A 27,326-nucleotide genomic window follows, 5' to 3' on the forward strand; every position below is an offset into this window, starting at 1 on the left:
ATACCACACTATTATGAAAGGGCCTGTCTTATGTACCTCACTCCACACCCAATTTATTTGAACTTCACTGTGACATCATCTAATTTTTTCGCAAAATCCGACTAAAAAAGTTCTTTGGCACCACAAATGATATTGAGGTAGATACAGCACTTGTAAAACCTCTAAGCCTATCCTCTACTTTTAGTCCCTCGTTAGAGCAATTAGGACCGGAAGTAGCGACCTTTGAACTGGTAGTACTAAAAAAGCTAGATCAAGCACTGAAATTCATCCCAAAACCCATTTATAATTTGAACAAAGAAGAACACCAATCCTTAATATCTATTGTCTCTAATAAAGATCTTACGATCAAAAATTGTGATAAAGGAGGCGGCATTGTTATTTTAGATACCAACATGTATGAATCCAACATGCTGAAAATGTTGAGTGACAGTAAATTTTACTGTCCCGTTCAAACATACTCCATACTAAATCTATCTAAAAGAATCATGTCTATGAACAAAAAAGCACTAGAAGATGGAGTAATAAATATAAAGGAATTTGATTTTCTAAATTTTAACTCAGGCAAAACTGCATGTATCTACGGACTCCCCAAAATTCATAAGAATCTCAATGATCCCCCCTATCGCCCAATAGTCTCCACTATAGGCACCCCTACGGAACCCCTGTCAAAATACGTAGATAACTACTTACGCCCATTTATACCAAGAATTGAATCATATGTGCGAGACACAGGCGATATGATCAAAAAGACAGAGGGATTAGCCTTTAACTCCACCCATGACTTACTTGTCACCATGGATGTGGAATCCCTTTACAGCAATATCCCAATAACAGAAGCACTTAGAACTACTGAATGGTTCATTGACTTGCACAACATCCCTTGTCCAAAATCATTTCTTTTAGATTGCTCAGAAATGGTATTGACAGAAAATATCTTTGAATTTGGATCCAATGCTTACCACCAGATCAAGGGCGTGAGTATGGGGGCTTCAGTAGCGCCTTCAATTGCCAATATATTTATGGCTGCGTTCGAGAAAAGATACGTCCAAAATGAGATGGCCCCCTTCTTTGAGTCTGTCTCCCATTGGTCCAGATATATAGATGATATATTCTTCGTCTGGACCGATGGGAGGGAGACACTGGAGGAGTTCATCCTATGGATTAATTCAGCTGACCCTAACTTGCATTTTACCTCAAATATCAGTCAGGACAAAATAGAATTCTTAGATATAGAAATCATGAACGCAGATGGCATTTTGAAGGTAGATTTACATGTTAAACCTACAGCAAGAAACACCTTGCTTCATTACAACAGTTTTCACCCCAGGTCGCAAAAGGACAGCATCCCCTTCTCGCAATTTTTGTGAGTTAGACGAAACTGTAGTAATCTAGCTGACTTTGATCGACAAGCCCTCATTATGAGAAGCAAATTCATTGAAAGAGGATATCCCCACCGACTGGTTAGACATTCATACAAACGCGCACGTTATTATGACCGAGACTGTTTACTTCAATCTAAAACCCCGAAACCAACTGAACAGGTTGTCTGCATCACAAAACACTCCACAATAGATGCAAAAATCAAAAGAGTCATAAATTCTAATTGGCACATCTTAAATAGTAACTGTTCCACTGAACAAAAATTGGCAAAACCACTATTTGCCTATAAAAGAAACAAAAACATAAAAGAGCATATTGTCCACTCACGTTTTAAAAATTCAATAACTGAAGGGAATTCGACTCAAAGGTCGATTATAACGAATAGACCCATCAAAGGAACCTTTCCTTGCTCCTCCTGCTCTTCCTGCACTAATATCTTGAAAGGAGAAGAATTTACTCACAATGGACACAAAACATGTGCTAAGGAAATGAGTAACTGTAGATCATCGAATGTCATTTACTTTATACAATGCCCGTGTCTTCTAGGATATACAGGCGAGACATCACGTATGATCCAAACACGCCTCAATGAACATCGTTCAGCTATTCGGACAAAGAAAATTGCTGCCCCAATGGTTAAACATTTCTTGGACAAAGGCCATAAAGCAGAAGACTTTACATGGCGCATCCTTGAAAAAATCAACACTCCAGATACCCATGGAGGTTTAGCCATAAGAAAGAAACGGGAGGTGTTTTGGATTTTTGTCTTTGACACCTTCCGGAGAGGAATGAACAGCGAAATTCCTTGGGAACATGCCATATGTTAAAATATCCAGCCACATATGACCTGTTTTCTTTGGTGATTCATTTTGTAACTCCCCTCCTTGTTTCAAGGTAGTAGATACTGTAAATCTAAATCAGACTGGCCTAGAAATAAAATATATGGGGGGCCAAATTTCTAGGAGGCTAAATATCTGTAAACTCCATAGAGGACATAGTCCCCTTTCTACCTTTTGGTAATAAAATAGCCAGTTCACTGGTGCCTCTATTGACCTAATAAAAATATGTGATGAATTAAAATAATTCAGGGTCGTTGACACTTCGCAGTGCCTCCATCTCTCTTTAGTTATGAACAGTGAGCCCCCGGGCCACACAAAAATATCCCTTCCCCTGCCCTCTTTCAACCTTATTAGCAGTTCCGAAAATATCATCATATTTACAAATCTAATTTTATCTTTTTCTATGAATTTTATATTTCATCTTTTTATCTATGAGTATATTTTTAATTCAGTATCATTGATTAACCTAACCCTAATATTATCTACTTGAAATTATTTCACACAGTTCCTTAACGGCATATTTTGCTGTCTACTGTGAAGTCTCAGTCCTTTTTCCACATTATTTAACATAATTTCTTTCTTTTCTTACTCGATAGAAATCGCTATTCCAACTTTTCCCTCATTTAACGAGTCCGCTCTCCATTTCTGAGCAAATACAGTCCTTTTTCTATATTTTTTTCAACATAGTCTGTCCTTCTTTTATTTTTGAACAGGAAGTGCTATCCCTACTCTTCCTTTATTCAACAAGTCCCCTCTCTATTTCTGGTCAAATACAGTCCTCTCTCGCTCTAGACTATTTACTCACCTGATCTCCATCTCACTTGCCTCAGGCTCTATTTAAACACAATCTCGGCATCCTTTCACATTTCCATCACCGCGTAGATCGTGAGAAGTCGCTGTCCTGCCGCCGGAAATTTGGAGCCCTGTTATATCGTTTTGGGTGAGTCCCTAGCGGAGCGCTTGTGAGGTCTGCAGTCCCCTTGCTTCAAAAACGGAGTAGTTACACCCCCTCTTTTTCTTTTTCTCTCTGTTTTCTTCCAGACAGGGAGTTATTTTAATTAGAAAAAATACCACAACCTCGCCAAGACTGAAGCACCTTATGCAAGGTAATATATGACACAAAATAGAGAATTTAACTCTACAGAACGACTCACAGTTGATAAAAATTAATGTAATATTATCGCCTATCCTTAATACAAAACACTCTTAAATTTCCTTGTCTGTAGTGTAAAAAGAAAAAAGTTTTCTTTAATCAAAGATCCCCACATCAGGAGGATACATCGTTTTCACGTCTTGTCAAGATATCCTTATCTGACTCCAACAATCTAAAGGTTCCGGACGGCAGAAGTAACCTCACATTTTTTTAGTTTATCAGGTAAATTGCCATACTGTTTTTAGTTTACCAGGTAAATTGCCACACTATTTGTTTTAAACAAATTGTTGTAAGATAACGGACATCGGAATAGAGTACAACAGTTCCAAAACCTTACGTATATCTACAACTGTGGTATGCATAATACCTCTACATAGTCTGAGATCTCAATAACTTTTCATGTTTACTAAAACAGAAAACTTACATTAGCGATCAGTGAGCATCTGACTATAAAGAAAGCAATTCAGAAGTTAATTGGACATCTTAGGCTTAAAATAGCAACAGATATGTACAATATTGATAAATGTAATCTGACCCCTACAACTATAAAGTTCTTTTACCCTATCTTCTGTAACTTTTAGTACAAACCCTCAAAATAGAGAATATCGATGTGGGTTCAGCTTTACCAAAACAACTTATTCAACACATCCTAAAAACTTCGATCATGTAAGTACGGTAAAACTTGTGATTATTGATAAAAATAGTACGGTCAAACTAGTGATTATTGATAAAAATAGATCGATCTTACAGGATGTAATATGTCTGTATCTCACCTACCTACCATAAATGCAGAAAATACATACATGAAATAACGAGCTAAATATTGTCTCTAATTCTTAGAGAACACACAATGGGCATCCCACTTGAATCCCCATACAATTATATAATAAGTGCACCTGCCTCCTTTAGGTATCTTTTACCTTCACTCAAAGGTTATCGCACCTTCAGAGAAATATGACAATGGCAAGTGTCGCAAGGAAATGAAAATGCTAATATGATTGTACCATGACATGTGAAATATCTATTAATCTGACAAGGTTTTAGGCTACAAAAGAAATTGTAAAATGTGTATTGCATAAACTGTTTTTAATTAGTTTTGTTAGTAATTCTTTTTTCTGTATATTAAATTTTACTTTATAGAATCATTCGTGGCTGCTCCAGAAGAAGGCGCTGGTCGCCGAAACGCGCGTAGAGTACCAACTTGCCACACATTTCCCCCTTACTTGTTGTTTACCAAAAGAAATGTTTTAATACATAAAATGTTTTTACTATTATGTCAACTCTCTAAATGTAGAATTTTTTAATTAGAACCTTTGTCTCAAGTCTTGAAATGTGATTCTTTGTTTAATTCCCAGTAAAATACTGAATTTTACTTTACTGTTGTAGCTTAACTTCCTTGTTTAATATTGACATTGATCTATGTTCTCTATGATTGCCTAGATTGTTACTTCTCAAACATTATTCATCCCTGGTCTAGGAATCTGATTCTTTTTGAATACAGGGGGTCCTTGTTACATATACATTAACATGTTTGGTTTGTGTTATATGTTTCTCTTTTATGTACACTAGCACTTTTTTGTCTTGAGCGTAATTGTTTTTAGAATTGCTTTTTGTATTATATGTAATAAATTATATTCTCTTGATATCAGCAATACTGTCTAAAGGGCTTCTTTATCTTTTCTAATTACTTTTCATTGTTTCTTTCTTTATTTCTAATTTTGAGTATATTGAATCACATTTAGTCTTGTTTGACTCTTTTCATCAACCTATTGTTTGATGTACAAATCAATTTTAAGGCAGCTAGATGAATCCTAGGATATTGTAATTCTGGTTAAAAAAACAACAATGAGTATTTTAAAATAAATTCTGAATTTCATGCCCACCATCGATTGGATCTATCGTCAACATCATCCTCATACATGTCAAGAAGACTTGTTGTTATGCTGCAGTGTCACTTTTCTTGTTGTAGCCATAATCATCCATGCAATTCTTTATTCCCCATACTTATCTTCAGCATTGCTTATGCTACTGTTCCTTCTAATACTCCTCTCAGGCCCCTCAATGTCTCATTTTTTTACTTTGTTTTTCATATGCTGCTACTGCTAGTGTGGTACCACTCCTACTAACACCACAACAATTTCGGTCCGGGATGGCGTAATCGACATTTGCCATGGAGTCAGCGCTGTGCCTAGCTCTATTCTCAAACACGAATCACAGGTAAGATAAGCTTTGGGGAGGTAGAATAATGGGCTAGGACTCGGAGGAGAGACTGACAGTAGCACTAGTAATGTACTAGTAGGCCAATTGTATTCACTAACTCTGTTAGTGGCACTTTTGAACATTTTTGGACGTTTTAGATAATTCATGCTGGTAAGTTTTAGGAAACCAAATGAGTCATAACCCCCGCCCACCAACCCACAAAATATTATCAACGCGTACACTATATTGAAGTATGTAAAATAAATAATTATATATTTACCCTAACCAAAATCAACTAGTCCCACCCCTCGTTTACCCAAACAATTGTCCATTTCAAATTGTCCTCTGAAAAGTCCCAAATAATCCCCAACTCCCAATTTCCACCCCCCAAACAGTCTTTAAAAAAGGGGCAAGGGACACAGTCACTTCCGGCGGTGTCTGGACAGGCGGTCCCGCCGCTCCTTGCGGAGGTCCCGGAGCTGTTTCTCAAGATTGTCCACCTTGCTCTCCAGGTGGTCCACTCTTAGGTGTAGGCGGCACATGCGTGCCATCCAGGCTCTGGGGGGGCCAGCTGCTGGTGTTCTTGCAGCTGAGCATCGGCGGGAGGCTGTCCGAGCAAGGCGCCGTGCTGGAGGCTGCTGGCTGGTGGACATGGGGGCAGTGCTGGAGGTGGTTGTTGATGTTGACGCCCCCTCCTCCAATTCCCGAGCCCACAGCCGGCGATATTCCACACAAATGGCCTCCAGCATCCGGGCCCTTGCCGGGACAGCCATCTCCTGTCTGGTGAGCTTTTTGGGAGCATCTATATGAAGAAAGAAAGAGAAATAATGTAAGAAATACTCTTTAACAATAACACAAAATAATTCAACAGAAAGTTGTCTCACAGAAACACTAGCAATTTGCAAGCACAGTATTACATTTTGGCATGTATCTTTCCGCCGTCTTTGTAGGCCTGTAACAGTGGGAGTTTCATGAATTCTACTCCCAGGCAGCACTATGGACTCAAAACATGGTCAGAGAGTCAGAGAGTACACCAGTATTTTTCTTTTTTTCTCTAGTTTTGCAAAAGAAATTACTTGTACGTGAACTTGTATTAGTCGGCATGATGCCAGCTCAGTCAGCTTGCACCCAAGAAAAAGAGACACAAGCCATGATGACGCAGACTTGCATGCATTACTTTAAGCAGTACATGCAGGTGGGGATAGGGAAGCTCTTACTTTTGTATAGGGGTGGCACTGGCCATACTCGGTTACATCAAGGGCTACTGCTCAATGTAATTTATATTTCGCACTGCCCCCCCCCCGGGCCTTCAGTACTACAAAAGGAAAATGAATATTATTCATTTCTGTTCATGTATCCAGCCGATCACATGATCTCTTTGCTTATATGATGGATGACTTTAGGTGCTTTGTTGTGATAGATTGAGTGAACAACAGCGATATTCAACCCATGATTTACACGGCAGAAAGAAAATTATGAACATAGGGAGTGAGTGTGGTAACCATAAATGCCGGAGGAAGGGACTTGATATAATTGTCAACTATACAATACATAGACAATATATGCTGTACTTGCAAAGCAAACTACTGTACTGTTACTTTAGGCAAGGGAGAGTTTCTGAACAATCACAACTTGTAGTATTTGGATTTCTTCTGCTTTGCTACTCTGGCACGGACATGCTGTTTGAACAAAGTAACACTCTTCATGCACCTCTGCTATGTATGAGGAAGAAGATACCATCCAGGCTTCCAAAGTAAACGTCTATCATTCTTCTTAATGTCTCAAGTGTAACAACTTTACTTTTTCTCAACCACCGTCTTGACTTGCATTTGAGTTTCACCCAAATGATATATTGCAATGCACACCACAAATGAATTTTCTGATTCACCCACATAGGCAGTCATTTTTTCTTTCTCCTCCAAACAACCTTGCTTCACGCAGCCGTGCATCTGATTTCTTCCTATCAGCCACCTCTGCCTGCATTTAAAAACACGTATCATTCTGTACAGTCATAAATGTTACGACTCGCTCGTCCTCCCATTGACCCTAAGTTCTTTCCCTTTTCGTTCATCACATCCCTCAAGTTAATCTGATATGACTTGGCTTCATGATAAAAGTTTCTCAACTGATTTGAAGTCAAATAGAGGGGGCCATTGCTTACTCGATAACTACCGCCGCTAATGCTATTGCTAAGGCAAGGGTGACTGTCTTCTCTGTTATTGGCTAAAATGTGGTTCTAAATCAGTAACTGTTCTTAAAAGTACAGTGTACTTGTAGTAGTGTACTGTCTACGGATGTATGACGGTACAACGCGTGCTTTTACCACGCGTACCGTTACCATGCAGGTTTTACAACTCAAGTCGTTACAACTTTTATGTCTAACCTCACCTTTTCTCAACCCTAACACGTAGTCCATCCTCTATTACTAATCACTCCCATTATACGCGGAGTCTTCCACCGCCCCACACCACGAGAACCAGTATTACGAACACTGACTTGGCTTCGAGAGATCTACGCTAACATCATGAAGTAAGCTTTTCTCTAAACCACTTCGCGTTTACCGCAAGGTTTTACATTTATACTTTAATCCATATCACTTGATGCCTAACACTCGCTATCATCTTTTCTTTTAGCCCGATTGTTCCCCATTCCGTTTTAAAATTCATAAGTATAGGACTCATGTTTACACATCACATAACCCTGTAGTAATCCAACTACCCCCTAATCACCATCCAACTAATACACACTATATCGCTATCCCAGTGATTTTGTTTTGATATTTAAACGACGAGCATTTTGCATGCCCTCTCTAACATCACGGATACCCCCATTACACATTCCCGTCCCCTAACCAGCGTGTTCATATCTTCTTCGTTTTTTTAGTAACTCCTCGAAAAAGGGCAGGACATGCCCGAAATGCATCGGAGTTCCATCAAAGTTAAATACGATGATTCTAATACGCTGATATGCTAATAATATCAAGCTTAAAATTATCCAATGATTAACAACAAATAAAGACTATTTTTCAAGTAACTTTGGAGTCTTCATTGAACCCCAAGGAGTGCCTCAACACACAGGGATGCACACACATTCCACAGTGTGCACAACTCCAATAGTATTTCAAAGGCGTACCTAGGACGGAAACGCCACCTGCGAGAGCACCCCACCTATGTATATTGAACTACACTGTTCTTCAAATCACAATAACCAACTGCAGTGCACCCTCCAACCCCAATTTTTCGTCATTTCAATCATCCGCCCACACGAGGGTAGCACGCCCGCACCATGCAATTTGACGAAATCAGTAAATCTACTGAAGCAAGAGCTAACATCCTCGCATACAGCGATGAAGAGAGACAACAAATTTACTCATTAATTGAAGAAGATGTTAACCAAACCTCCTCCGGACGCACCAAAGAGCAATGTATCAAACAACTGTTATACTTATCTAAACGCCATATTAATCAAAAACTTCACGCAAGTACACTATTGAAATACCACAGAGCCCTCAGAATTCCACGTGGCCTACGGATAGCCCTTAAGCCCTCCCTCTGCAAAAATTCCAAAGCCTTCAAAGAAAAATGGAACGGCATACTTAATAAGTGCAGCTTGGATCTGATTCTACTCATAGTAGAAGAACTATCCGGTATCCTCAAAGAACTTGACAAAGAATTCAAAGAAATAGAAAGCAAATTAACAGATTTACTTACATCTGACGAACTTACAAAAACCCTATACCAGATATATTAGCAGATATCAACTAAATGAACGCAAAGTTAGAAAATTCAGGAGAGATACCATGGATTACAAGCTGGATGAAGTGTATACATGGGCCGATGTATACGCCCAAAGACGTAGGAATAAACCCTACAACACTCAGACAGATACCTCATCATCAGGGAGCGATTCATCATATCGCCAACCGAGAAAAACCACTTCTCAAACCGTCACGACATCTAAAACCGACCAGCAACCATCCAACCAAGCAACCACCTCCACAGAGGGACAACAACCTACTCCGTTTAATTTTTTAGAAGTAGGCCAGGAACAAACAGAAGACCCAGGAGGAGCAAAAAGAAAAGACAAGGAAAAGAGCCCACCAACTACACGGAGCACCGTAACCAAGAAAGACCTGAAACCCCAAAAAAACCCTAGTCATCAACATCTCAAATACTACCCTTTCACCTCACCAAATGCAACTACTTGAAAAAGGCACGTCGTTTATACCGACTACAAAAACCAACTTATTGGAACTGGAAGTTAGTACTTTCAAATTCACACGCAAACTCAAATTACGCCATTTCTTCGATAACGTCCTACCACTAAAAACGGAAGAAAAACAAGACCAACTTAAAGGCTTGAAACCAATCAGTGTTTACCAAGCACCATGTAGCCACAAGTGCATCGACCTATTTGAAAATCTGGTCAGAAACGACCTATCAAAAATTAATTAAAAAAAATCCACGAAGTACGGCAACATCACACAAAAAGACAAAGACACACTAAAAAGTCTGGCGAACACCCCTGACATCAAATGTATGAAGGCTGATAAAGGTGGAGCCCTAGTAATCTTGAATTCCGACATGTACCACAAAAAACTTTATTAACACATCCATGATGAGTCTATGTACAAGAAATTAGACAACAACCCAACGAGGGATTTCCAAACCACCTTACAAAGTATAGTAACAAAGGCTTGTGACACAGGCACCATCGAACTTCGCACAAAAAACTACCTCTTACGTGAACATCCAAGAAGCCCATCCATTCAGATGTCTCCAAAAATTCACAAAAACCTCCACGACCCACCCTTCAGGCCCATCGTGTCCACCAAGGGATCTTTACATGAACAAGTGGGAAAATTCATAGACCGTTATCTACAACCTTTGGTCACCAACATGAAAACCTACATTAAAGACACAACATCACGACTATTGAAACTCTCGGAAATCCACATTGACAAAGCAGAACCTCTAATCTTATGTACAGCTGACGTTAGCTCCTTATATACCTCCATTCCCCACCAGGGCGGTATTTAAGCGATTGAAAAAGCCATTCTTCAAAGCCAAATTGACAGACCCACACAAGAATTTCTGATGGAACTTATGGTATATACCCTATACCACAGTTACTTTCAACACGACAATCACTGGTGCCTCCAACTGTCCGGCATGGCAATGGGAAACTGTGCGGCTCCTACATATGCCAATATCTACATGCAAAATTTTGAAGACACATACATATATGGCAATAAAGATCTAAATGACAAAATTAAACTGTACGTCAGATACATCGACGACCTTCTCATAATTTGGACTGATTCAAAAGATTCTCTCCAAAATGCTTTAACCTCACTGAACACCAAGGACGAAAGAATAAAATTTACATGGCAGATAAGTGAAACCAACCTTCCTTTTCTGGATGTTAATATCCAGATCACCGTACATGGATTTGTCACCGACCTGTACCGAAAATCCACAGACCGAAACAACTCTTTACATTTTACCAGCTTTCATCAAGGTTCTCTTAAGAAACATCTACCATACTCGCAAATGCTGCGAGTAAAACGCATTGTATCTGATGAACCAACACTTAAAATCAGAAACCAGAGAAATGTATGACCGATTCAGTGTAAGAGGTTACCCTGAATACATTCTTAAAGACGCCATTACACGTACCGAAAACATCAACCGACAAGACACCCTGACAAGAACCACAAAACCCAAGGACCAAAGAATGATCCTAGTGTCTAAATTTTCCACCTCAAGCATTGCCTTTAAGAAAATCATCCTAAGACACTGGCCCATTCTACAAATGGAACCCGACTTTAGGGACATCTTTAAGACTCAACCCATATTTGCTTACACCAACAGCAATAACATCCAACAATTACTCACAAAAAAAACAGACATTCCCAAAACACACAAAGGAACACGCCCATGCATGAACTGCAACAACTGTAATTGTGTCATCAAGGGCAACAACATCACCCATCCTATGAAAGGTTATTCTATCAAACTTAAAGTTGATGCATCCTGTGATTCCACGAACCTCATTTATGGGATTAAATGTCCCTGCGGAAAGATCTACGTAGGCAAAACGGAGAGAAAAATCAAAACTCGAATTAACGAACATAAATCAAACATCCGCAATAAATACGAGAAATCCAGTGTAGCTTTACATTTTTCAGAACAACAACACTCCGTTGCTCAATTAAAATTCATCGTTCTTGAAACCATCACCAAAATTGAAGGAAGAGATAACCGGAAATTTCTCTTACAACGAGAAATGGAATGGATATACCGCCTTCAATCACTGAAGTCAGATGGACTTAATGATCGTACAGAATTCAGTTGCTATCTTTAATTATACTTATAATATTCTGCATTTCGTTGACACAACAATAGTATACCTTTATGTATTCTTATATAGTTTGTACTTTTCATATTTGTTCTAATTGCATTAATACATTTTTCATGTTATAGACAATATATTTGTATACCCTTGTTTGTTTACATTGCTCAATCACCTCATTCTACTTCGCCCCAAACCCTATTCTCTATACCCAACCCTCCCTGTACACTCACCAACATGATTTCCACATTTGTCCAACATTTATGTCTAAACTCACCTTTTCTCAACCCTAACACGTAGTCCATCCTCTATTACTAATCGCTCCCATTATACGCGGAGTCTTCCACCGCCCCACACCACGAGAACCAGTATTCCGAACACTGACTTGGCTTCGAGAGATCTACGCTAACATCACGAAGTTAGCTTTTCTCTAACCCACTTTGCGTTTACCGCAAGGTTTTACATTTATACTTTAATCCATATCACGTGATGCCTAACACTCGCTATCATCGTTTTTCTTTTAGCACGATTGTTCCCCATTCCGTTTCGAAATTCGTAAGTATAGGACTCATGTTTACACATCACATAACCCTGTAGTAATCCAACCACCCCCTAATCACCATCCAACTAATACACACTATATCGCTATCCCAGTGATTTGGTTTTGATATTTAAACGACGAGCATTTTACATGCCCTCTCTAACATCACGGATACCCCCATTACACATTCCCGTCCCCTAACCAGCGTGTTCATATCTTCTTCGTTTTTTTAGTAACTCCTTGAAAAAGTGCAGGACATGCTCGAAATGCATCGGAGTTCCATCAAAGTTAAATACGATGATTCTAATACGCTGATATGCTAATAATATCAAGCGTAAAATTATCCAATGATTAACAACAAATAAAGACTATTTTTCAAGTAACTTTGGAGTCTTCATTGAACCCCAAGGAGTGCCTCAACACACAGGGATGCACACACATTCCACAGTGTGCACAACTCCACTAGAACTTATATGCTTAGCCATAACATGCAACTCTTTTTAGCACAACTGATGAATACTTGCTCTTTAACGTGCAACATTTTTATATTTACAGACGGAACTAACTACTCCTCACACCACCAGGAGGACTTGAAGTTCCAACAAGGTGAGGGCTCCCGAGTCCCGCACGGTTACTTCTGACTGAGGTATGTGGAAAGTCGAACTGCACCTAACAGCAACAATGTCCTATTTCTCTTGTCCGTACTTCTGAATGTGCAGAATAGTCCCTGAAACACTAGCGGTATGGTATGTGCTACCATCAAATCTAAAAGTTTAGTACTAGGGTTATTCTTGGTGGACATTGACATTTTGTTGTTGGAAATTGTCAAAGCACTAACATTAAGAAGACTGGATTAGACAGCAACCCAGAGGACTGCACTGAGTGCCTCTAGAGCTATTGCTGGATCAGAGTTTTGTTTAACACCGTTTGCTGACTGGGCAAGCTTAGCTACCTACACAGACCGAGTCATAATAATAGTAAATAGTAGTAGCACAGAGAGTGATGGTAGAGAGGCAGGATAAGAATGTAGAAACAGTCTACAAGAAGATCAAAGACTATTTTGTAAAAAATAGAATTAGGAAAAAGTTTGGAATGAATAGGAGCTGTAAAAGTTAGGGAAGTATAATTATATTAACAACGGAACAACTTACTGGGGCCAGCAGAATAGCCTGCAGAGGACCGTTCCTGCCCACTCCGTTCCGCCGGAGTCTGGGGTGTTGCTGTCTTCTTGCCCCTGGGAGGTTCTGATGATCATGAAATAAACACAAACTTGGATGATTGTTTTTTTGAAATATTTAATTTCTTTGACCACAATGTAAAATTATCTCGGGGAAACAACTTAGCAACAATTGCACTACATGTATTGACCTATCTGATCTAGTCAACTAGGAGGATACTAGTACAGTATTGCTGGATTCGCAGACCGTCTACTTGGAAAGTTATGTAAATCACTAACTAAACCAACAACAAAAAGGTTCTTCTACGACGGCCAGCACTCAGCAGCACGCGACGTGACCGACACAGTCCGTCATCATGATTGCAGACCACTAAAAAATGTCCTACTACTAATAACAAGTCATAATATACTCAACCTATCAATTCATCACTATCTCTTCTTCTTAGTGGCAGCAGGAGTACAAAGGAAGGACTAGACTTGAGTCTCTAGTCTCTCTAGCATTACGCAGTTCTGTAAAGTACTACACTCATACATATTCAGACCAAATGAGCACAAAGTTGCAAACAAGTAAGCCTAGTAGCAACGCCACTGAGGAGGCGAGCACCTGCAATTACAGAAGCTATTGAAACATTATTTTACCTGCAATGTAATCGAATCTGCAGCATTCTTGCTCTTCGGGAAAAACATATATTAGCAATATAACACAGAGCAGAAGAAAACAAAGTAGTGATTAACAAGCTACTCACCAAGGCCAAGGATATCCACGCCTAGCAGGTTGAGCAGGTCCTGCTCCCGGTCGAGGAGGTCAGCCCACCGGTGCGGCGCTTGGTCATAGGTGCGCCGGACCCCCGACTCCCTCCGCATGGCATGGCACACCTTATCCCACCGCTGGTCGACGCTCCCGGAGGCCATACCCTTTACCGGGCCTGCCCCCTGCTGCCACGGTCTTAGGGAGGTGGCGCAGAACAAAAAATATAAGCGCAACCACCTCCCCCGCGGTGAAAACCTGCCTGGACACTACATTCTCCCCCCTCAATCGCCCGCATGGGAGCCGGGTACGGGGTGCGGGACCCTTCCCCTTGCATGGTCAAGGGCGAAAGAAGAAAATAATAGGGGAAAAAATAAATTAAATAAAAGAGAGAGCTAAACAAAAAAAGTGGTTATTAAAGTAACAAAAAGTTGAAAAAACCCCACACAATATAGATCTAGACAAATAGAGAGATAGATAATGAGCAAAAAAGAGCAAAAAAAAGTTCAAAGAAACAAAGGATTGCAAAGATTGAAAGAGGATACAAAAGCCATGCCCAGAACCATAGCAATGAATAAAAAACAAGATGGCCGCGCCCATTGAGGACTGCGTGGGTAAGTTCACGCGATATTTCCCCCGCGAGCACGCAAAAATACACGGGAACTCGTCCTGCAACGGAAATACGCAACGGGCACATGATGGCCACGCCCCTTTACGACTGCATGGGTAACTTCGCGGTCGGTGCCCTGCAAGAGGCCCGCAAATATGCAAAAAAAACCCGCGAACATGCAAAAAAAAATCTGCAAATTCGCACGGATTATGCGGGACGCAAATTCGGTATTGCGCGAACTTTGCGTACTGCGAATTCGCAAATTTCTCCCATACTTACTTATAGCTATCAACTGCAAATGGCCACTGGATCCTTGGACAACAGAGTGGCAACTTTCTAAAGTTGCGTATCAAGAAGGAGAGAGAGGAGCAGATAGCTAGTCCGAATCCCCACAATTAATTATTTATATCAAAGAGAACTAGCTATGTTTTGACTTTTATGGAACTCTAAAGAGTCATGTTCCGTCTTCATGAAGCCCTCACCCACCAACCTAGTTGGTGGCATGCTTCATCATCGGGCCCACCCAGTGACACCTAATGTGTCCCGGGTGTGCTTCGACGCCTGATTACAGCAGAGCAGGTATCTTACTGAGAGTGCAGTGAGGTGAGAAAGGTGAAATGGGATTAAAACGGCTTGGCAGGAGTCCCAGTCCCGGAGGGTTAAATACAATTTTAATATTTGGGCTCCTGTCAGCGGTTAAAAACAGGCAGGGTGGATGTGGTGGTGGCGGATTATGGCCTCCTACATCCAGTGTGGGTCAACATGTTTCAGCCATTGCCTTCTTTTAAATATGGATTTCTTCAGGACCGTTTAAATGTGATGGTGCGTTTTAAAATAAAGTTAAGTGAGTGTGATAGACTATGTGTCGCATTCACTAAGGTGCTCTAGGTGTTAGAGGGGGGATTCCCTCCTCAAGCATACCTGGACATACAACATTAATGACAGAGACATGACATATATAGAGATGGTTTAGCATGTTGCAAAAGTCAAATAAAATTGCCGTTTATAAGTGTTGTGTGTAAGGGGTACAAGCTGCAAAGGTTTAACAGTACTGGTGGTACTGTTAGTGGTCATAATCGGTTTCTAATTGTCGTGGTGATTCTAGAAAGCGAACAATCACACATATTATGTGGAGAAAAGGTGAGAGCGTAAGGGTAAGTATTCTCACGCTGACAAATGGTCTGCGGTGCTTCCAGGAGTAGATCGGCAAAGGAAATTACCCTGGAATACAAATGTATGACAAATGTATGACCACTGAATTGAGGGGGACCTGTATGGGAAGAAACGCTTACCAGGGCGTAGTGTAGGTAGAGCAGCGTACTCAGTCTTGGTCAGGAACTGCGGGATACCTGTGTGCCGTCTTCGTACTCCGGAACCTATTCGGAGTGTGGCGGTCTGCTTTTATGGGCGATTCAATTGCTTGCACCTGTGTGGGGTAACAATGGAGGAGAGACTTGCCCAGTTGCGTGAGCGCTGCGCATGCGTGTAGCTGGGACAAACAGAAAAGGTTTGCGCATGCGTACTGAAGCCATATGTCTTCTGAGGCGGGCAGGGCTTAGTTTGTTACCGCGGGTGTTAGCGCATGCGCGGTGAAGCTGCGTGCCTGCAAAATAGTTTTGAAGAGGAAGAGTCCCATAGAAAGGAGGGCTCGATATATACCATGCCCGTTGGAGCATTAGAAAATGGCTTCTTGTGGCTTGACACGTGTGTCATCACTTGAAGGGAATGTGCGATGAAGCCGCATGCGTGTAGAGTGGTTTGAAGAGAAGGAGTTTAATGATTGAGGGAGTTCCACGGAATGGCGTCATTGAGGCCATCCTTCCGTGATGAAAGTTGATAAATCCAGCGTTGTTCCTTATTCAGAAGCTTTTTCTCATTATCTGGCCCATTGTCAGGGAAATGTTCAATGATGGTCCAGCGAAAGTCATTGGGAGTATGGTTAAAGCGAAGGAAGTGATCAGTGAGTCTGCTCACATTTTTCTTAGTTCTTATTGTACTCCTGTGTTCCACCAGCCTAGTGCGTACTTTGCACGTGGTCATGCCAATGTAGCGCAGACCACAGGTGCATGTCAACATATAGACTACATTACGTGAATTGCAGTTGGTGTGTGACCGTTGGGTCCAGGTTTTACCCGGTTCTAGATCCAGCGTTTTGGTGTGTTTGGTAAGGTGGCACACACTGCAATCATTGCAGGGGTAGTGTCCTGTCACACTAGGTAGACCCCAAATGTTGTGGATTGTGTTCACTTCAATTCTGGTCTGTGGTCTGGGATGTGTGGAAACTAATTGGTCCTTGAGGTTGTTGGCTCTTTTATATGCAAAACGTGGTTTGTCCCATTCCCTATTACCGGAGTTGATGATCCTCCAGTTTTTTTGAATGATCCTGGCTACCTGGTTAGAGGCAGTGTTATAAGTGGTGACACAAGTTATTGGCTGTTCATTTGTCTCCTACACTGTGGTTTCAAGGAGGGCATCTCTATTTTGATTCCTGGCTCTTTTGGACTTGGCGATGATGCATTTGGGGTAGCCCCGATCTTCGAGTTTCTTTCCCATGTTGGAAGCTTGTTTTTTGTAGTCTGACACCTTGCTGCAGTTCCTGCGTATTCGCAGGAATTGGCCATATGGGAGGTTCTCTCTGAGAGTTCTGGGGTGGAAGCTCTCATAGCGGAGTAGAGAGTTTCTGGCCGTAGGCTTGTAGTAAGTGGTGGTAGTGAGGTGCCCTTGGTTGGCTGTGATGGTAAGGTCCAGGAAGTCAAGTGTGGTAGAATTGGATGTGCTTGTGAATTTCAAGTAGGGGTCTCTGTTGTTGAGCCAAGTGAGAAAAGCATCCAGGGTCTGGGCAGAGCCCTGCCAGATCACTAGGTTATCATCGATGTAGCGGCGCCATTTCCTTATATTCTGAGTAAATGGGTTGGAGTCAGATTGAATGTGGGTCTCCTCGAAGTGGTGGATATATAGTCCCGCTATGCTGGGGGCAAAAACGCTGCCCATCGATGTGTCGTTGGTTTGTAGGTAATAGGTGCCCTCATATTTGAAGTAGTTGTCCTTGAGTGCTATGGTAGCACAGTCCAAGATGAAATCTATAGGTGTGTGGTGCGGCCAGGGTGTTTGCCTGAGAATGTCTCTTAGTAACCATCCAAGTACTAAGAGACATTCTCAGGCAAACACCCTAATCACAGTAAAGTAGCACAATATACTTTAGGCACTAGGGGCGAACCAAACCATATATTAGGAAAGTGGTATAAGGACCTTGACTTGACTAGACACATGGCCTAGAGCCTGTACAATCGCTAGGACCACAAGGAACCACCAAAGGTAGTGACACAAGGGACCCAGTGGGGGTGCGTGCAGTGTGAGAACACAGCCGCAAATCGCCTTTGGCTTCTATGGGGAAAGTTGCAGTTGGAAATTTAAAAAGTAAGAACACTTCGAAGAGGACTTTGAGCAAACCCCTTTAGACTTAACGGGTTCTAGGGCCATCACCCATGGGAGCACTGGAGTACTCGAGTTACCTCACCCAGGGAATAGGTGTCTTTTGGTGTCGGGATTCGGTGTTGATTTCAATGGTGATCTGCTGCAAAGTACTGCTGCCGTCAAAGTGGAAAGTGTCTGGGGTTATCCAAGCCTGGATCGAAGATGTGAAGAACCTGAAAGCAGAAGGGACAGAGTCTGGGTCACTTGCCAGTGACCAGGGTCATGATAGACGAATGTCCACCGATGTCAGGTGTTTCAGGTGTGAAGAGGTGAAGCTTGACTCTGCAGCCATGAGGACCAGGAAGCGTTGATGATGTCCAGGAGCTGGATTCGAGCTGTCCCACGAAAGATGTCGAGTGATGTGGTATCGGTGCCCGGATTGGACCCAACAAGCCTTGGCAACAGTAACCCACGCAGGAAGAGAAAATAGGCTTTGATGCGGACCAGGAAGGTCTGGGGGACTCACCAAGTGGTGGAGAGTCAGGGCAAGTTTGGAGCAAGGAAAGCCAAAGTTGCCTTCTCAGGGACCCACCAGTCAACAGACCAGGGATCGCGAAGGCACCTCAAGCGAATACACATAGGGCCGGCTCAGGGAACACTCGTGGAGTGTAGGCCAGCACTCTTCGGTGGAAAAGGTGCTCGGGGTCTGGCTACAAGTATCCCAATGCACAGCTTCAATGAGCATTGAGAAGCTAATGCACTTGAAAATGTGCACGGTGTCCAGGGGTTCCATTTCCATAGTACTCACAAGGGCTGCAGGTCTCAGCTTTGCTGGGGACTTAGGTCAGCCTCGGAGAAATCTGGAGATCCACCTCCTGGGCTGCAAATACTTTGGAGTCCGGCGGGAGCTTCAGAGATGCAGACTGGGCAGATGCATCTTTGGTGCCTGCCAAGCAGGGGAGTAAGTCCTTTACTCCAACGGAGATTCTACAGTCATCTAGTCGTGTAGCTCGTCGAAGTTCCGGGATTTCTGTAGCAAAGTTTTGTCCAGGTGGAATCTAAAGTGCTGTAGTTAGGGGTTCGTTTCTTATACCCAAGGAAGGGGTTGGACTAACACTGGGGACCCACCTATGAGAGGGGTTGGAAAGAGGGGTGACTACACCAATTTCCTTTGTCCAGTTTTGCACCTGAGCAGGGGCTGTTAGCCCCTGCAACCTTTTCGAACTGGGCTATGGACAGGAAGTGCAGACTTCAAAGCACTCTTGGATTGCACCCACGCAACCCCAATACACTACAGCCTGTCTGGGAGGTGGTTATACCACCCAATGACAGGAAAGATATTGTCCAGACCTACCCTGCCGGAATTTCATCCAGCAGCAGGAGGCCAGACTTGTGACTGTGGCTGCAGCATCCATTTTGCGATGCCAGAGTTCTTTTAAACTGGTACCAGGTATACCGTTGTGTACATGTCTCTTCCTCTAGAAGGGTGGAATCATACCCCCACCACCAGGTTGGGCGGGGGGCTTGACACCAAACATGACTTGATTCCTGCCAACCATTCCAAAGTTAGCATTTAGCGCAAGGTTATAATGCACGTAAGAATATATGGTTTGGCTGCATCACAAACCAGCCCAAGAAAAGAGATTCCAAAGGCTGCAGGGGGGCCCTGCTCATGCATGGCCACCCTCTCACACAAAACCCAGCACCCTGCATTCAGGATGTATAAGGCCTGCCATAGGGGTGACTGATATGTGTATATGTGTAGTGATTGAAGGTAGATATAGGTTACCTATATGTAAGTAAGGGGTGCATGCACCACCTTAGACAGGCTGCAGTAGCAGTCCTGTGGCGTCATTTTACAAGGATTCCCAGGGGTGGCACCATACATGCTGCAGCCCCTGGTGGGCCTCTGGGATACCTAGGCCCTTGGTACCTAAGGTACCATATACTAGGGACTCATAAGGGTACCCCAGTAACCAAACTGGAGTGTACCTGGAATCAATTTAGAGAGGAGGCAGCTAGGCTAGGGACCCTAATAGCAGGTTACCGGCCAAAGTAAGTCAAAAACCATCAAAACACCAGGAGAAAAGTGGGGGAAACCATGTAGTCAGATTCCACCTCCTACAAAGATAAAGCTGTCTTCCGACTTTACAAAGTAGTTTTCTGTCTGCCAAGCCTCTTTGATTCCCTAGACAATATTCATCATTTTATGTTACATTGAATGCTGCATGATTTCATTCTGTGGAAACTGGTTTTAGTCGAAAGGTCTCCATGAGAGACATTTTCTTGTTGAACTAGACATTTATTTCTGCTTGTGTGTGTTTTGAAGGCAAATTTAACCCTGAGGTGCACTTTTCACATTGGTGTTCACTAATGGTGTTCAGCAAAAAACTTGCATCTTCACAAAGCTTCCAGAAAAAAAATACTTTACTCAAATCAAAAGTTTGTGACTTTTGCACTCCTGCTTTTAACCTGATATAAATAAGAAAGCAGCAGGTGCATCTTGCCACTGCCTATGACCAGCCTTCATCCCTGTTAACTAGATTCCAGAGCTATCCCATTGACACTCAGAATTGTCAACATTTACCTTGAATCCAAAGACTTCCTTGAACTTATGCAGCGGTCTCATGAATCCTTGGAAGTATCCATGGAAGCCTGATTGTGAAGATAATACTTTCTCACAGATGTCTAACCCTACCTAAATTCTCCTTCTCTACTCCTGCACTATTTGCATATAAGCATTTCACTTTTCATGTTAGTCTATTTAGTAATGTATGCGGAAACCGGCGGGAAACATTCAGTAGGTGTATCAACAGAATTGCTGCCTTGATGCAAGTTTGACTACAGGCTACACTGTCCCCCGGTAGACCCATGGGCCATTAGCAAAGTGATATAAATAAACAAAGACAAGGCTTGTCAGTTAGGTGGTATAAGCGTACACCTTCAAGTTGTATGTAGTATATGTACATCCAGTCGGATCAGAGCAGGAGGGGTACCAGGGAGTTACTATCAACATAAATGACTCTTTCCCTAGGTCCTGATGAAAAGTCAATAGGGGTACGGCTTGAAACATATTGACCCTTTAAGAACCAGGTACATGACACCCTGCATTCTTAAACCCCGCCCCTTCCTGTTTTAACCATATTGATTAGGGGTCAGAATACATTTAAATAACCCTTTAGGCAGGCATTTTTTACATCAACTTCCTACCACTCCGTTATTTACCCCAACTCCTTTTTCACTCTATATTCATCTAAGTGCTCCCACATAATCTGTAGGTTGTAGCATGCCCTGCTCTGCAGTGGAACGGGATGGACCCAATGATAAAGTATGCCATTAAAGGGGTAACCGTGGCGAGTGAGGGCTTTACAAAAAACATTTTATTTTCTAGTGGAGAGTTAGTATTTCCTTGGCACTGTTAGGTTTTGCTATGCTGATTTAGAAACTCCGTTTAGTAAGCAATTGTTGAATTCTTTAGCCTAAATGTATTCATGATTTTTATAGTGAGATTGTATTTTAAGTTCCTGCCATTATTTTCTACAGGAAGGTATTAAAGTACTAGTGGTTGGCCATGTGAGTTGCTGGGCATATGCTGAGCTGAAGTAGATTTACTACTGTTTTGGATCTTTTTTGGCTGGAATAATTTTAGAAGTGGAGTTTGTGGATAGGAATGGGCTTACTATACCCCTCCCTAAACCTCCATAGTCTTCTGTTAACCCCTTCCTACGCCTCCCTAAATTCCATTTATTTTTAATAAGTACACTCCATTTTTCAACCACACCTCCTGGTCCCTCCAATATGTACTATCAAGTAGTAAAATTGCATGTGTAAGTATTTCCCTCTAGAAAAGATAGGAGAGGTGGAGGTGGAGTTTTACGTCCATTGTTTTGTGAATAACATTTTGTAGTACTTTAGTAGTATTAATGTAGTACTACTAAACACACCACCACATGTAGTTTGTGAATAGGCACCCTAGACATCTGTATTTGGTGATTTATGAGCTGATGTTTGCAGTGGCTTGGGCACAATCCTGTGTATACAAGTAATATTCACTCATTTAACCTCAGCAGCAACATCCCCTGCTGCCTTATCATTTTTCAAATCCAAAGAGCTTTGGCCACCACTGGAGGCTTAAAGACACTTAAGACCAGATTGGCACAATGTTCTCCCTTCATCTTCCAGCCTTGATGAGCTTGACCATTTTTGCAGTGTCAAACATGAGAGCTGACCCCGTAGTAATGCACAGACATGAGATTTGAACATGTAGTTATGTTTAGACATGAGATTTGAACCTGTAGTTGTGTTCAAACATGGGAGATGAGCATGTAGTAATTTTCAGATATGAGAACAGACATGTTAACCCTATAATAATGTTCAGACATTGAGATTGGAACCTGTATTAAGGTTCACACATTAGAAATACACATCTAGTCATGTTCCATTTGGTTTAATCAAGAAATCTTTACTTGGTTGGGCCCAGGAATCCCATTTTAAATGACGATATTTAGGGAGAGTAAGACCCCTTCTTGTCTCATTCCTAGCCCTCCATACATTCTTAATGAAATGCAGCTCTTTGTTATTTTTCAATCTGATACAGAATGAAGCTCCTCAAGAAAGAGACAATGGGAAGAAAAATATGTGACCTTTTTGCAGCAGTGGCAGAAGTGGCTGCTCAGGACAGCAGTGCACCTAGTGGCAAGGAGCAGTCGGTCCCAGTTCTCTGGTGGGAGCCACACACTCACCCAGAACAAAGTTATTACTAGTACTGCACCAACACTGACGTCTCCACCGCGACTTGTCTAGGAGCCAGCATGATAGCAGAATATCTCAGCCTGAATATAAATTAAAAAAATATATTGTATTCAAAATCTTGTTTACTAAAGTATTGCCACCATTGAAGTTAATAATAAAATGTTTACACTCAAGTAAGCAATTTATCTGTAAACAACAGGCTGAAATATTTACATCAGACTATATTTTTATCGATATTGTAACATGGAACCGCCCGCAATCACATTTTGATTAGCTACACTCTCAGCTACCTGCGTAACCTCCTCTCTCGCATCTTTACCCAACTGCTACAATCCCCACCACCTGTTGTTGGATGCAATAGTGTTAACCTTCTCGTCCACCATTTTCTGCTCCAGGGTGTCTTGCTGTTTTTTTTGCCAACAACAAAATATATTTACCTTTGCTTGTAATTACTGAAGAAGTTGCAATATTAACAGTAGAAAACATTATGAGAAACAATGCTGGATAAATATGAGAACTTCTACTGTAAAAAATACAAACAAACAAAGAAAAGAGTTAGTCGTTAAAAGAAATGAGAGGCTCAAAACTTACCACTGCCCTTATCAGGAAATGACAGATGCTTAAGGGTAGCACTGAGATGAAAACCGCCTTTAAGTGAGAAGATGCATGGGGAGTGCTTCAGCAGCAACTTTATACTTTGTCTGGGGCACTAAACATACATTATTCATAATTTGCAGCAAGCACCACAATACTTGCACAGCACCTATTACTGTTACATAGCCCAGTGAGTAACATTAACTACCATTGTTCTTACCACTTGGGGCAGAAAACTATAAATCATGTCCTATTGCTGTGTTATTGAAGCAGTGCCAAGTCAGGAGAGTCTGTTCTAATACCTTTAAAAAACAGTGTTCAATGGCCAAATGATCCCACTCACAAACGTAGGAGGCACAGTTTCATCGGAATAATTTTATACTAGTTATTGAACTTTACGTATGATGCTCACATTGGACATTGTTATGTCATAGGTGAAGGACGACTCTGGAGCTGGTCCTGAGACTGGTGCTTCTGACAGCAACTGGACGAATGAAATGAAATATTGACTGATTCCATCGAAGTCAATCGTGTCAGAATCCCCATATAAGGCGATGATGCGCTGGGTATTTCCCTACACATGGGGAAGGTAAAAAAGACTACTGTTCAATACTTCAACCTTTTAATACTTTCTTCTAGATTCTCTGGTGGTGGTTGGGTTGGTGTGGGACGGAGAGATTAACTCAAGCATTGCCCATGTTTGTACTTTGCAGAGGTATATTTTCACTCATTTTTGCTCCAAGTTCTCAATTACATCCTTTATGATGGTTATCTCTATTGCAGTTAGTTAACATTTAAACACTAGACAACAGCAGCACTAGATCACCAGGAAGCTGCTATCTCACACGATAGTGGTCATCACATCTTACCACTATGCAAGGGAACAGTGATCGAAAGAGATAAGGCTGAACATGCAAGTCACTATTTTGATTCTTCATTACATCACATGCGCTTTTATGTCATGGGCAATCATCCCACACTCATTAAATAACCACTTACTGTAACATCAACATCGAAGGGGTCACATGTTATGAACTTGCGTCTGAACCTCATGGTTGTAAGTCCTTCATTTTCAGACACAAACTCAAGATGGTAATTTTGAACAGTATCCTGCACCAGAGTACCTTCATCACTACCATGGTAATCCTGAAATAAATGCACAAATTATCCTGCGGTACAGAGATATTATGTTGTAGTTTTTTTTGTGAAAAGAATGCATGCCTCTACCAGGCATGCCTTTTGCACGCAGCCTTTACCATGAAGATGCCTCTACTAGGCATGCCTTCAGCACACATGGTGAGTATTATAAGCTATGTGAACCTCTCTATTTATATATGTATAGGTATATTATATCTAAATACATTTTTGCCCTAAACCTCTATTTTTATTAACTCCTAAAATCCCTTTATCACTGCCCATCCCTAAACCCTAAATATACCCTCACCAACCTATATCCCTAAACCTAGCCTTACCACCCTTTACCACTACACACACCTTATCCCTAAAATTACCTATTACATCCTTTACCACTACTCACCACTAAACTCTAAATTTACCCATACGACCCTTTATCACTATTCTACCATAATCCCCAAAAATACCACCCTTAGCACTACCCACTCCAAAAACCACCTTGTCAGCCTTTACCACTAACAATACCCTTACATCCCTAAACCCTAAAATTACCCTTACTACCTTCTATCACTAACTTCCCCATAACCTTAAAACACCCCTTACAACCCTTCACCACTGCTCACCCTTAAATCCTAAAATGGCCCTATTATCTTCTAGCCTAGGGGTCTCTAACCAGAAGATTGTGAGTTACCAGCAGCTAGCAGAAACCTTCAGAGTAGCTCCCAGCCTTGAATTCATTTTAACTAAAAACTGCACTTAAGTGTTGTGTTATCTTTTTAAAGTTAAGAAAGGCTATGTTTATTTTATATCATCATCAGGTTGCAAATAGCAGTCCTTGACAATTGGCAGCATTCCACTCAGATGTATGACCCATGTGTGTCACATAAGTTCAGAACAGAATCAATAGGGAATTTAACTCTTAGTTAAAAGTCCTTCTCAACTCAGTATTCTAACTTAATAAATGATTCATTTTTTGCTAAAAACTGCAATAAAGAAGTGTTGAGTTTTCCTTTTACAGTCAATGAAACGCTATGTTTATTTTAGCTAGCAAAAACCTTCACATTAGCTCCAAGCCTTGAGTTCATTTTCACTAAAAACTGCACTAAACAAGTGTTGTGTTATCTTTTTAAAGTTAAGGCTATGTTTATTTTATGAAAAATAAAGTTTTAAGAGGGTCAAAGGGAATATATTTTTAACGACCTGTCATCACACTTCCCTATATTATAATCACAACATACAAAACAGAGATGACCGGTCCTGAATGTGTGTTGCTGTACTAGTAACTGAGAAACCAAAGGACACATACAAAAAGTAAATGAGTTACAAATGGCTGAGATTTTCCCATCAGCCCACCCTTCTGGCGGATTCTCATCATGTGGGATTAGTCAATCCAACCAACCATCCACCCAAACCATCAGGCGATGGTGCGGATGTGGATGTGTAATAGAAACTCTAGCCAGAGTGTTACTCAAAAGGTAAAGCTAAAGGTGTATGGTGCAGTGCTAAAGTGAAGTGAAAATAAAATTAACAACTGAGACAAAAATATGTTTATTAAGGATTGTCTAAGTGTCAAAGTTAAAACCACGCCAGGTAGCCTAAACAAATAACTACACTGTGGCGCTGTGCAGGATGGTCATTTGTAACTCATTTACTTTTTGTATGTGTCCTTTGGTTTCTCAGTTACTAGTACAGCAACACATATTCAGGACCAGTCATCAAGCTGCTGATAGCAGTGCAAGACAATTGGCTGTGCTTCACTTAGAGTTATGACCCATGTGGGTCAAAGAAGGTCAGAACTGAAGCAAGGAAGTATTCAACTCTTAAATCAAAGTCCTTCTGAACTCAATATTTGTGCATGAGTACAAAATGATATTTATGAATGCTTTTAAAAGAGAGAAAACTGAAATGAAGTGTCAATCTAAAATTGAGTCAACTCTTCATTTTAATTTTCTCCCTTTTAAAAGTGTCACATTTACAAACATCAGGCATTTTGCTCCCAGCAAATACAGTAATTTCCAACAAGTGCAATTCTTTTTTGATATTATGAATATTTTTGAAGACATTTTCAGCACTTTACATTTCTCTCATTTAAATAACAACATGTTTGTTTTGTTCATGTAACAATGTCACACATAGCTAAAGGTAAGTCCTGTGCCACAAATACATATGACATAGGCTCTCAGTCACCCATACACCTTATTGATTCACATAGCCCTTTTATAGTACCCCTTGTTAGAGTATTTTATTAAAACCATGGCATCGGGCTACATGGATATTAGATTTAAAGTCCATAAAGCTAGGCACGGGGGTGTCAAGTAACAATGCACAGGTTACTTGGCCTTCAATAGCTCATAATGATTTTCACTGATCAGAAGTAGGTATTATTATACAAAAGGTTGGAGACCCCGGAACTAAATCATTCATTCATTCG

At 41.2% G+C, this 27,326-nt stretch overlaps 1 pseudogene; it reads right to left on the minus strand.

Annotated features, from left to right (window-relative positions):
* Nucleotides 1–27,326, minus strand: part of LOC144806959 (putative DBH-like monooxygenase protein 2) — a 328,657-nt pseudogene that overhangs the window by 217,574 nt on the left and 83,757 nt on the right.

Source organism: Lissotriton helveticus, unplaced genomic scaffold (assembly GCF_964261635.1).
Source record: "Lissotriton helveticus unplaced genomic scaffold, aLisHel1.1 SCAFFOLD_513, whole genome shotgun sequence".
Lineage (NCBI taxonomy): Eukaryota > Metazoa > Chordata > Amphibia > Caudata > Salamandridae > Lissotriton > Lissotriton helveticus.